Below are 2,627 nucleotides of genomic sequence, written 5' to 3' on the forward strand. Positions count from 1 at the left end.
GAGAAGGAAATGGCAACCTACTCCATTATTCTTGCCTGGAGAGTCGCATGCACAGAGGAGCCTAGCAGGCTACATCCATGGGGTAACAGAGTCAGACAAGACTGAGTCATTTGTATTGATGATGGAATGAAATGTGGAGGAGGTTAGACCAAAGAAGGAGAAGAGAGAGGGCATGGAGGAGGAAGGAGGGGAGATTCAGACTCAAGGGGAGGGCTGGACCTCCACTGCTGCCTTTGAGGCTGAGGACCTGCCATGAACCTCAGAGCGTGGGTGCCCCTGGTGGGGGCGGAGGTCTGCACTTGACAGCCAAGTAAAGGTCTCAGCCCCCAACACAGGACCTGGGCTCTGCCAGCACCACGAGCGAGCAGGGAGACGGGCCCACCCAGGGTCTCAGACGGCAGGTGACAACGCCTTGGTTTCAGCTGGGTGCGGTGAGCGCCAGGCTTCTGACGTAAGGGGCCTCAAGACAGCACACGTGTGTTTGCTGCTGCTGTTTAATGCACGATCGTGCATCCCAGCAGCAACAGAACACTCATAACGCATGCACCTTTAATCTGGCTGCTTTCAAGGTTTTCTTCCCTTTGGTTTTCAGCAGTTTGATGATCCTGTGCCGTGGTTGATGTTCTATTTGTGCTTCTTGAAATTCACTAGGCTCTTGGACCTGTAAGTATGAAAAAAGTGAAAGTTTTAGTCACTCAGTCGTGTCCAACTCTTGCAACCCCATGGACTGCAGCCCACCAGGCTCCTCTGTCCATGGAATTCTCCGGGCAAGAATCCTGGAATGGGTAGCTATTCCCTTCTCCAGGGGATCTTCCCCACCCAGGGGTCAAACCCAAGCCTCTTTCGTCTCCTGCACTACAGGCAGATTCCTTACCATCTGAGCCATTAGAAAAGCCCTCTGTTAAGTATACGGGGATTTGAAAACCAAATTTAGAATAATTTTTTATCATTATTTTTGAAAACAATCATGCTCATTCTCTGTCTCTTCTCCTGGAGATCTAGTAACACATGTCCGACTGGCCGATGGTGTCCACAGGAGACCTCGTCCATTGTTTTTAATATCTGTCTCTTGTTTTCTAGGGGAGGTTTCCCAGTGATCTGTCTTGAAGTCATGAGGGCTCTAGTTGTTGCTAGAACTACCCAGTGGATTTCTCTTTCTAATTATTATGAGTCTCAGTTCTGGCATTTCAGTTTCGTTCTTTCTTTCAAGTTCCCTTTCTCTGCAGAGATTCTATGTCCATATGCCATTCCATCCATCATGAGATGGATGTCTAAGTCCTAAAATAAATCTTTAGCAGTTATTTTAAAAAGCCTTTGCCTATTAGTTCGAATGTCTGAGTCTTCTTGGGTTAGTTTCCACAACCTGTCTTTCTCTTGAGTGTGGGTCAGATATCCTGTTTGTTCACATGTCCAACGTTTTTCATCACATGCTGGATACTGTGAATTATACCGCATAAAGACGCGGGGCCTGCTACCTTCTCTGATGATTGATGCTATTTTTCTAGCAGGTATTTCACTTGGCTGGGCTCACAGCCCGACTCTGTCCACCTTTCAGGGGACCGCAGCCAAAATCCCCATTCGCTTCTTCCAGTCTTGCAACAGATTCTTTTTTTCTGGGAAGCTTGGAGCCCCTTGTCCCTGTGAGTCTGAGGCTGAGCACACGGTAAGTGCAGACTGGGAGCTCCCTGTGTAGCGTTCCCTCCAGCAGGGAATTCCCTCCTTCCCTTTAGCAGCTCAGGCACCCCGCAGCTGTCTCCAGCAAGCCAGCGGCTTTCCCCTGAGCCCTGGAGGTCCCACACTGCAGACGGGGGGTTCCTGCAGCTGAAAAGCCAAATAGCTACAGATCACACCCAGTAAAGCTCCTTCTCGTGAGAGTTGGACACACTCCTTTTCTGGTTTCAGTCACTCTCTGCTGCCTTCACGTAGCTGGGGTTTTACACCATGTTTTTACAGGCTTTGTAAGTGCCATCTGGAGGAGGAAGAGTCTAACAAGCTTCTCCAGCACAGCGTTCACGCCTTGGAAACACTGATCCATCCTCTGCTCCAGGCTGCTCACCTGTCACCCAGGTGACACCCAGCTGTGAAGCAGAATTGTCCCTAATGAGAACGGGGATGACTCCACACGTTACCCGTGCACTTGGAATAAACACAGTCACATCTCTAGCCAACATTCCACGTGGATGAAGATTCTGAACCGGCCCGGGACTGAGTCCCCTCAGTCCAGGAGGCCACGTCCCCTCGGTCCCAGAGGCTGAGTCCCCTTAGTCCTGGAGGGTCCTGGAGGCCAAGTCCCCTCGGTCCCGGAGGCTGAGTCCCCTTAGTCCTGGAGGGTCCCGGAGACTGAGTCCCCTTGGTCCAGGAGGCCACGTCCCCTCGGTCCTGGAGGCCGAGTCCTCTGAGCCAAGCCCATCTCAGCGACACTCAGACCCGCTTCAGGTTGAGCAGGGGCCACTCGCCACAGCTCACTGCGGAGCCGAGTGGCACTGTGACGATCACCGTGGCCGTCTCTCTGAGCTGAGAGGGAAACCGCATCAAGAACGCGGGCGGCACAGCCGCCGGCTCGTGTGGCGAGCTCTCTGAAACCAGACAGCCCCTCCCGAAGACGGTGACGTAGTTTTGACTACTCA

This window comes from Bubalus bubalis, chromosome 19 (assembly GCF_019923935.1).
Source record: "Bubalus bubalis isolate 160015118507 breed Murrah chromosome 19, NDDB_SH_1, whole genome shotgun sequence".
Classification (NCBI taxonomy): Eukaryota; Metazoa; Chordata; class Mammalia; order Artiodactyla; family Bovidae; genus Bubalus; species Bubalus bubalis.